This window comes from Aethalodelphis obliquidens, unplaced genomic scaffold (assembly GCF_003676395.1).
Source record: "Aethalodelphis obliquidens isolate GAN/ISIS:26980383/991018 unplaced genomic scaffold, ASM367639v1 scaffold112, whole genome shotgun sequence".
Classification (NCBI taxonomy): Eukaryota; Metazoa; Chordata; class Mammalia; order Artiodactyla; family Delphinidae; genus Aethalodelphis; species Aethalodelphis obliquidens.
This window is the reverse complement of record NW_020838056.1, coordinates 1,307,588-1,317,772: the sequence shown is the minus strand read 5'-3', so window position 1 is coordinate 1,317,772 and position 10,185 is coordinate 1,307,588.

Genomic DNA, 10,185 nt, shown 5'->3' with positions numbered 1-10,185 from the left:
GGTATGTTCTTTTTTTTAGACAATGCTATTACATATTTCATAGACTATAGTGTAAACAACTTTTATATGCACTGGGAAACCAAAATATTTGTGTGGCTTGCTTTCTTGCTATATTTGCTTTATTGTGGTGGTCTGGAACTGAACCAGAAGTATCTCTGAGGTCTGCCTGTATTAGCGCTAATATAAAGTAAATCCTTAAATGTTGATGGAAGGGGCCATAACATTTTTTTAAAGTTGCTTTTGCTGTCTACATGTGTCTCCATTGCAGTTAACAGAAAAACCTTTACATTAGTGGTTCTTAAACTTTACCATGTGTCCGAATAAGCTGGTGTAAAAAGAGTAATTTTCTGGCCAAACTCTCAGAGATTCTGATTTTGGATATCCATGGTGATGCCCAGACCTTTAGTGTGGACCACACTTTGAGAGAGGTACCTTGAGCAGCATATGCCTGGGGGGTGTACCTTGATAAAGGGCTTGCCCTATTTCACAGTGATCTTCAGGAGAGAAACCTCTAAAAGTAGTTTAGGTGGTGAGAGTTTTAGAAGAAAAGAGAAAAGTAAGTGAAATTTGTTCTGTAGGGAAAAAAAAGGGGCAAAGAGAACTGATGTAGCTTATGAAGAGTTCTTGAGGTCTCCACTGCCAGAAGGTTCGTGGGGTTGACATTGGTTACCTTTTGCTGTTTTTGTGCTTTATTTGCATGTTGGATGAAAGAATGAGGAAAATTTTTTTCTTATATAAAGTTAGTACACTTCAAACTAGCTCTTGGGTTAAAGAGAGCGCAAAGTGAAAGCTGCAGATGATTTAGAACTGAACAACAGTAAGAATAGATCATAGCAGGGTCTAGGGGATGTGGCGAAAGGTGGTACTTGGAGCAATGTTTACAGTCTTGGATGCATTCTTTAGAAAGTGAGTTTGAAGGCTTGCAATTCAGAATGTTGGGGTGGGCAGCGGGATGGTGGTGGGAAACAAAAAAAATTAACCAAAAACTAAAAACCAAGCAAACAGACCACCAGCCCCCTTCCCAATAAACTTAGAAATAAGATACACAGCAGAGTTTGGTGTTTGTTTATTTATTTATTTACTTAATTTATTTTTGGCTGCATTGGGTCTTAGTTGTGGCATACAGGATCTTCATTGAGGCAGGCGGGATCTTTCGTTGTGGCACGGGCTTCTCTCTAGTTGTGGCATGTGGGTTTTCTCTTCTCTAGTTGCGGTGTGCAGGCTCCAGGGCGCGTGAGCTCTGTAGTTGTGGTGTGCAGGGTCCAGAGCGCGTGGGCTCTGTAGTTTGCAGCACGCACGCTCTCTAGTTGAGGCGCACGAGCTCAATAGTTGTGGCGCACGGGCCTAGTTGCCCCGCGGCATGTGGGATCTTAGTTCCCTGACCAGGGATTGAACCTGCATCCCCTGCGTTGTAAGGCGGATTCTTTCCCACTGGACCACCAGGGAAGTCCCCAGGGTTTGGCAAAGATGGCAGTTGAACATGTTAGCATTTACACCCTCCTGAAACTCCACTAAGATAGTAAAGAGTTTAAAAATTAAAAAGCATAAACTCAGAAGAACAATGAAAATAAGCTGATGACAACATTATGGAAGCTCAAAATCAGGTGAAAGAGTTGTGACTTTTAGCAGAGCTCTGAAAGGTAAATCCTAAGCCACATTGCAGGAAGCTGAGCAGCACCCCCATGTGGCAGAATTCCCAGAAAGGCTTAGGAACTGAAGATTCAGAAACCTCTGGAAGAAGGGGATGCTGGTGGGGTGAAGAACAGGAAAATTGGCTAAAAGTCTTTAAGAAGAACTTAGATTCCCGATCACTTCCCCACCTCTCTCTTCTCTGGAGCAGTGTAGCAGGAATTTTGAATGTTGGGGAACCACACTGAATGTTAGGTCCTTCTCTGTCACCCCCTCACCTACTCCTGGTTCTATCCAGAACCTGCTAATAGACTTGTGCACCTTCTAGGCTGGAAATCAGAACTTTCTTTGGGAGATCTGATCAAGTCAAGTGAAGAGACCAGTGATTCCTCAGTAAAATAGCTCCACACAGAAGTGCCAACTGTGCACGCAGAACTTCTCACCAGCTTTTTGACGCTCCATTTTTAAATATAAGAAAAAAAGCCAAGGATATGAAAAAGGCTGAAGCAGGGGGGGAAAAAGCCCTATTGAAAGAGACTATGCAGTAAGAAGAAAATTTAGCATCCTAAGGTTACAGAAGATGTTTGCAACTAACCCTGAGACAATAGATTGCTGAAAAAAAGGAAAATTCAGAGAACAAAAAAGAACTCTTGAAAACAAAGTTGATATCAGAAATGAGACACTCAGTGTCAGCATTGGAAAATAAAGTCAAGGGAATCACCCAGAAAGTATAAGAAGAAGAGGTGAAAGTGGTAAAAAGAGGTCCAGGATAGGTGACCTAATAGTTAAGTAGGCAGTAAAGAGAGGAATAGAGACATGGGAGAGGAGGAAGTCATAAAAGAAATGTCAGTACTTCAAGGAGATTTCCCAGAATCGAAGTCTAGGGCTTTGTGCCTTCATCAGCCCGTATTAAGAGGAGGCCCCACGTATTGGAGTAAGACTACCCTGTCCTCAGGCCTCAGGCGGCAGGAATGAAGTAAGAGCCTCGCTCCCTAGGGGTCCAGACCCCACCACCATCCTGCAGTCTCAGCCTTCCCATTGTTAACAGTCCTGAGACTGTCAGAACATTCTCAGCACGTACTATGTGTTTATCTCAGTCACCACAAGGAACCCGGAACTCAAGGGTAACCTCCACCTCTTGCAAATGTAATCCTCTACATCTCTGCAATTCCCCTTTTTGTCTTCGTGCGTTACCTTTCTCCAACTCCTGAAAACTTCACTCTACTCTCTGAAGCTGGCGGCCCATTGGTAGTGAAAGTCCCTTCGTGCTCAGCATCCCTGAACATTGCCTTTACCTTCTCGCTGTAATCAAAACCTCATCCCTTGAGGGTGCTGTTTCTTCCCAGGCACCCTCTGAAATGGTGGTTATATTTCTTCCACATTCCTAATATCACATAGCTTGGGTCCTCCTCTTTCTCTCTGTGCCAGGTTCAGGCCATTCTCCACCTCTCCCTTTTCGCCAAAACCTCCATCTTTGAATCTTATGTCATCAGGCTGGAACCTCTGGGTCACATGCCCTTGTTGCTTGAAGATGTTATCTTGTGGCCTGCTGTCACTCTGTTCAACATTAATCTTTTTCTTTTTTTTTTGGCCTTACCATGTGGTTTGTGGGATCTTAGTTTCCCCGACCAGGGACTGAACTCAGCCCCATAGCAGTGAAAGCACGGAGTCCTATCCACTGGACCACCAGGGAATTCCCCAGAATCCATTTTAACACGTTTAAGCAGAAAGGGATTTCCTGCCTACCACTAGGTAGCTTACAGAATTTCCAAAAAGGAAACAAGCTGGGATGCCACATAGATGCCAAGAAAAATGACGAGGGTCAGTACCAAGAGGCTCCAGTGGAAACCCAGCAGCTGCTGGTGCCTGCTACTAGACTGCCACCCCACCCCACTGAAAAGAGAGGCTAGACCTCCAGGAGGTTTGCTACATATTCTGAGAAAAAGCAAGTACACCCACAACCATTTTGGTAGGATACTGACTGTATGGTCTCATGACCTTTATTTCCATCTTTTGAGAAGCTGTACCTGCTCAGTGGAAATTGGTTGTATGTGTACATCTAAGTAGCAAGGGCTTCTGGGAAATAGTTTTTGGATTCTACCTGGGAAAGTGAGATTCATAATGTGGGGAAATCCTAAAATGGGGAAGGGATTTTCAAAATATTTTGGGCAGCTATAAAGTAGCAGATAGTCATCACAGGCATAGAAAATGACCGAAATCTCTGAAGAATGCACTATATTCATGCGTAGAGAAGGTCAATATCAAGATTACAATTTTTGCCAAGTGAATTTATACATTAAAAGCAGTTCCAGGCTTCCCTGGTGGCGCAGTGGTTGAGAGTCTGCCTGCCGATGCAGGGGACACGGGTTCGTGCCCCGGTCCGGGAAGATCCCACATGCCGCGGAGCGGCTGGGCCCGTGAGCCACGGCCGCTGGGCCTGCGCGTCCGGAGCCTGTGCTCCGCAACGGGAGAGGCTACAACAGTGAGAGGCCCTAGTATCGAAAAAAAAAAAAAAAAAGTTCCAATCAAAATTACTAGGGGGTTTGTGTGTGTGTGCGTGCGTGTGCGTGTGCGTGTGCGCACGCACATGCAACCTTACAAATTGATTCTAAAATTTATACAGAAGAGTAAAGGGCAGTAGCTAAGACAATTTTGAAGAAGGTGGGAGATTTTGTGCAACCAGATATTAAATATATTGATCTTCAAAACAACAAAACAAAGCAAAATCCCCCAGAACCTAAGGTACACTGTAATATGATTTATATGAATTAAAGCAACAATATACTGTTTAGAAATAAATACATTTTATGCAAAATTATACACATGTATACAAAATACAGAATTATAGAGAAATAAAGTGTAGTGTGATCAAGCATCAGTGGCACAGGCTGAGAAAATATACTTCTATTCCTCTCCCCTCCTTCCTCCTTTATTCTCCTCTTACTGCTTCTCTCATTCTGTCCCAGATGCCAGGAACTCAGTCCCAAATGCTGCCCACCAGTGGTCCAGCACCCCCTGTTTGCTGAAAACAATAGTAGATATTTTGTTTCTAAAATATCTTGAATTAATGATTCTCAAAGTACTTTACAAAATGTGTTCTCTTAACACCCGTATAAGTAGATCAGTACGAATATTTTATGGCTGTCCAGAAAGAAATTATGTGATTTGCTGTAACCTAAATACATTGTTTTAAAAGCTAGATAATATAGAAAAGAATATATTGCTTAAAGAAAACATTTTGAAACTTTTATTACATGAAGCCCAATTATAAGGCTGGCTCATATATTTCTCATAAATGAATCAGTAATGAATGTTATTTCATTTCTACCAATCTACCTACTAGTTACAATAGATTTGTGGTGTTATAGGAAATTTCGGTTGGTCAGAATTTTCAATTTACACCTTTGCCACCTACTCAAGGACACCTTGGATTTTACTAATGATAAAAATATATACTTTCCCCATGCTGTTTACCATGCAATATTAAAGCACAATGCACTGCAAGTTAGATTATCTTTTTGTAAAATTTATTTATTTTTGGCTGTGTTAGGTCTGTGTTGCTGTGCGCGTGTTTCTGTAGTTGCCACTCTTCATTGTGGTGCACAGGCTTCTAATTGCAGTGGCTTGTTGCAGAGCACGGGCTCTAGGCACACGGACTTCAGTAGTTGTGACGCACGGGCTTAGTTGCTCCACGGCATGTGGGATCTTCCTGGACCAGGGATCGAACCCATGTCCCCTGCATTGGCAGGCGGATTCTGAACCACTGCACCACCAGGGAAGTCCCCAAGTTAGATTTTCTATCTCAGGTTTGTATAAAAAGAAACTCCAGAGATGGTAAATGATCTTGCTTAAGGGACACAGTGGCTAGAGACAGAACTGAAGCATTTCGATGCCCCCTTTCAGCTCTGATTTTAACTTTCTAAGAAAAACAGTCTCAAGTATAGCAGGAGTTTTCAGTGTATCAAGTAATTACTTACATGGGATAGATTATATTTTTCTTGCTGTTGTTTTGCAGGCAGTATTAGCAGCTTAGTTGCAATTTGTTCTTCAGTGACTAGTAGCAAATTGGTTAATTATGGAAGGAGTGATGTCCATTAGATTGCAAAAGTGCAAATATTGAGTCTCAAATGTATAGGTAGCAGAAATGTGAAGCCAAATTGTGTCCGTTCCAGAGAAGGAGGTTCTCTTTATAGCCACTGCTGTGCTGGGACAGGGCAGTTTTCTTGTACCTTCTCAGCTCTCTCATTTCCCATAAACAAGACGTCTGATTATAAGCAGTTGAGAAGAGGTGTCTACATTATTTCCACTTTTAATCTCTTGATCATATAAAATGGCTTTTAAATTTTTTTAAGTTTTTTTTCTAATTAGAAATACATGTTTTGAGCAAAAATCTAGCCTAGAAGAGTATCTAGGCCTGAATTTCACCACTTTTAATACTTTGGTGAACACACAAACACACAAGCACACACAATGAATGTGCATTCTGTAATATGCATATTGTATCATAGACTCCTTTTTTCAGTTAGCAGAATACCATGCACATGTCCTAGTCGACAAATGATCTATAATGTCATGTTTAATAGCTACATAATATTGCACTGCATGGATTTCTTCATGGACCCAGTCTCTTATTAATGAACATTTAGGATATTTCCATTTTGAATCGCTTTAAATACTTTGATGAACACCTACTACATACATGGTTGACACAGTCATGATTTATTATTTTTTAGCTGATGTCTACAGTTTTTTTAAATAAAAGAAATAGAACATTTCTCATAAATTAAGGGTTCCTTTGATACTGAGTCCAAGCTCGTCCAGCTTGCTGCACAACAGGCCAATAAATCGGGAGATGAGTTGTTGATGCAAGGAATAATGGCTTTAATGGGAAAGCTAGCAGACCGGGAAGATGGCAGACTAGTGTGACAAAGAACCATCTTCCTTCAGTCAGAATTCGGGCTCCTTTTACACAGAGGAGGGGGAGGGGGCCCCTGCGATGCCAACCAATGGCCGAGCGGGACCGCTAACGGTTGTTCGCTAACAGCCCTGCACTAACAGCCATGTGCCCACCCTGCCCCTATTATACCTTTTGTTCTATTTTGCTGTTCTATTATTTTTCCGGAGCTAATCTATAAATAGTAAATGGCACTGCTTTTCACATTTGAAAAAGTTGACGTCTGTGCTGTTGTCCCAGAGAGGCAGGAGACAGTTATGCCGTGTGCAATCACGTACTCTAATTCTCTCTTTGTCTCTGTGGGTTATTAGTCTATCCCATTTTTCAGCAACACCGCAACGAAGAGTAGCGCCCGCTCGCCGCAACTAGAGAAAGCCTGTGCACGGTAACAAAGACCCAACGCAGCCAAAAATAAATAAATAAATAAATTTTAAAAATATTAAATTTACTAAAGATAAAAGTATTGTTATTATGTAAGAGAATATTCTGAGGAAATATACCCACTGAAGTATTTATGGATAAAGGGCCACAATGTATGCAAATTACTCTTAAATATTTCAGAAAAAAATGATCATCTATCTATCTCTGTCCATCCATCCATCCACCCACCCACCCACGAGAGAGAGAGAGAGAGAGAGAGAGAAGGAGGGAGAGAAAGAAAAAGCAAATACTAAAGAAAATGGAGCAAAATGTTAATAGTAGGTGAATGTAGGTAAAAGGTAACAGGTTTTATGTACTATTCTTATTCTTACAAACATTCTATAAATTTGAAATATAAAAAAAGTAATATAAATGTATTTTTGGATATTCAAGGACTAAGTAATTTAACCATCATGTTACAAGAATATGTGTGCTTCAGAAAAATGAGAAAGTGATGTAGAAAGAGTATAGAAGATCTAGGAAATTGGAAATCCAGCACAAGAGAAGGAGAAAGGAAGCCCCAAGAAGGCAACAGTAACCAGTCCAGACTGGAATAGAAGGATAAAGCATTGTGGGAGAGAGAGGTGAAAAACAAACAAACAAAAAAGGAACTGATAGGGACTTCCCTGGCAGTCTAGTGGCTAAGACTCTGCTTCCACTGCAGGGGGCACGGGTTCATTCCGTGCTTGGGGAACTAAGATGCCACATGAGGCATGGCATGGCCAGGAAAAAAAAAAAAGGAGCTAATAGATTACTTGAAGTGTTTGAGTGTTCAGAAAAAATATTGTTTCACAGATCTGTGAGACAATTTGGAAAAAAATAATAAGGGGTAATACAAAACAAAGCAAATTACAAAAGAAAAAAAAATCCAGGCAACTGTGAAGTACAGGAAAAGCAAAAAGTTGAGTAAGAAAATGTAGTCATAAATCATAAAACACACCTTGGCTTATCAAGTAACAATATTTACAGTCATGATAAATAAATACTACAGTTTTTTATAACCAAAATTTGTGTTATAATTATATTGGGAGAATGAGGGAGTATAATGAGATGTAAAAAATTACATCCTCAATGAACACAACCAGATAGAACACAACAGATTCTATCTAAAATTAATAACTCTGTGAAGAGCAGTATAAACATATGTGGCAGCTACTGTTGGGTGCCTAAAAACAGCCAATCCCTTTCTTCCTTCTACCCAGATTTTGTTCAGCATTCCCTACTTCCACTGGCCACATGTAGCAGGGGGCATCTCCAAGGAGTAAATGCTGCTTGGTACAAGTTGATCATGCTGGGCCCATACCCCTTTTTTTTTTTTTTTTAACCAGCCAGGGCATGGCAATGTGCTGTAATTCTAGCTGATGATTTTTTAATATACGTACGTATGTATGAGTGTGTATACACGTACTTGCTCACAGTTTTTTAAACCCCCAATGGAATTATACTATAGACCAGTTCTTCTCAAACTTGAACGTGTTAAAAATGATCCAGAGGGGGCTTCCCTGGTGGCGCAGTGGTTGAGAGTCCGCCTGCCGATGCAGGGGACACGGGTTCGTGCCCCGGTCTGGGAAGATCCCACATGCCACGGAGTGGCTAGGCTCGTGAGCCACGGCCGCTGAGCCTGCGCGTCCGGAGCCTGTGCTCCACAACAGGAGAGGCCACAACAGTGAGAGGCCTGCGTACCGCAAAAAAAAAAAAAAAAAAAAAAAAATGATCCAGAGGACTTCGTAAACACATTACCTTGTGCCATCCCCAGAGATTGCCACACTGCAGGGCTTACGGCTCAGTCCTCCCAAGGACCAGTGGACAAACTCACCTGCAGTCCTGCCACCTCAGACTCTCTGAATATGCACGACTCATGTCCCCATGCCTACCATTTCTCTTTCCAATCCTGGGGGAACAATTATCTTCATTCTAGATTTCCCTTCCAACCAGAAAAGCACAAAGCCTGCATTGCATCCTCTCCCCAGTCTAGTTAATGCCCTCAACAAATTTATGCTTTTAACAGCAAATGCCTATTTTTTTAGATATTGTTTTCATGCTAAACTCCCGATTTGCAGTTCTTTTTTTTCTTTGTTTTTCTTCCTTTTTTTTTTTTTTTTTTTTTTTTTTTAAGAAAAACACTTATTAACTGCACCCATAAGGAGAGAAAAATCCAGATTTTAGTTTGTGAGATACCTGGCTACTCTCCTGGGAGAGAAAAAACAATTATCATCACTTCTTGATGATTGACAGCAGCAGAACAAAACTAAAAAAAACCGCAAATCACAAGCCGCTTTCTTAATCACCCTCCCACATCCACAAGATGCCGCAGTAAGCTCTGATAAGTCATTAGATGAACCTTTGCATCATGTCTTCCGCCTTGTCCTTGACTGATTTACCCTGTTCTTTACAACATATATCCCCCCAGAAAGATGACATGCTCATTCTATTTGATTTTTCTACCTACCCCCAAGCCTAGGTCTGTTATGGAGACATTGAGAAACAAGCTGGCAGAGACCTCCAGGGAACATCAACTGACCCGAACCTAAAACGCTAGCTGTTTCTTAGAGAGAAACCTCAACACTCTTTGATGCAGAAGAGCCCCCAGGTGGTGCTGGCCTCCTTCCTGCTCCTGCTCTTGGGACTGGGGAGCAGGAGAGGAACAGCTTCCATTTATTCCGTGTCTGCTTTAAGCAGTTCCAGGGCAGGTTTATTTTCTCCTCCTTATGAAATCACAATTAAGAGTGCTGATCCTGACTGGTGTGGGCCTGGAGGCGGCCCATCTCCAGGTGTCTCCAGCACCACCTTCTTCCTGCCTGGATTCCTGTGATTGGTCCCAGGAATCTAATGTGAGCTTCATCTACTCTGCCATCAAGGGCCCTACTTGTGGAGGTAAGCCACTGGCGGGATGGCCGGGCAAGGCCGCCAGACAGGATCTAGTGTCCTCATGTTCACAGCGGGCCCCTTTTGGACCCACACCTTGCTCCATTACCCTCCCCTCCAGCATCCTTGAACTTGCAGTCCCCTTGGGAGTTTGCTCAGGAAGTTTGTGCCACGCAGGCCTGGGGCGCCATACCTGGGCCTGGGAAAATCACTCCTTGCCTGTCTGTGTCTTAACTTATTCTTGGGCCCTGGGGCTGCTGGGTTGGTTTGTTTTGTGCTAATACAAGGGTAGTTAATTTAAAAAAAAACATTGTCTT